The following is a 442-nucleotide window of genomic DNA, read 5'->3' as shown; positions in this document are numbered from 1 at the left end:
AATAACAGAAAATGACAAGGATTACGATGTAAATGTCAATAACGACGTCGACGACGATGTCGAGAACAAGACGCACAGGCCATGGAATTGGAGTTGAAAGGTCTCGGACCACGCTCCGAGAGATTCCAAAAGCACCCAGCCAACAGCCACTTGGTGGAATTCGAAGCACAATACCGACAACGCGAAATTACACCGCGGGATTAATTAGTACCTCTCTGCCTTGCCACGCATCGAGCCATCGTCACACGCGCTACCAAACGCAATCGGAACACTGCTTATGACGCGTCTCTTACGCGAGAGCAAAGAGCGCGGACTTTTCATGATATCCCGCGCGAATGAAATGGTCCACAGCGTAAATGCAATGCGAGCTTAACAATGAGACAAAACAATATAAAAGATATACATACGATATGAGCCATTTTGCGATATTAGCCATATTTTG

Source organism: Trachymyrmex septentrionalis, unplaced genomic scaffold, assembly GCF_001594115.1.
Source record: "Trachymyrmex septentrionalis isolate Tsep2-gDNA-1 unplaced genomic scaffold, Tsep1.0 scaffold172, whole genome shotgun sequence".
Classification (NCBI taxonomy): Eukaryota; Metazoa; Arthropoda; class Insecta; order Hymenoptera; family Formicidae; genus Trachymyrmex; species Trachymyrmex septentrionalis.
Note: the sequence above shows the minus strand (reverse complement) of the source record.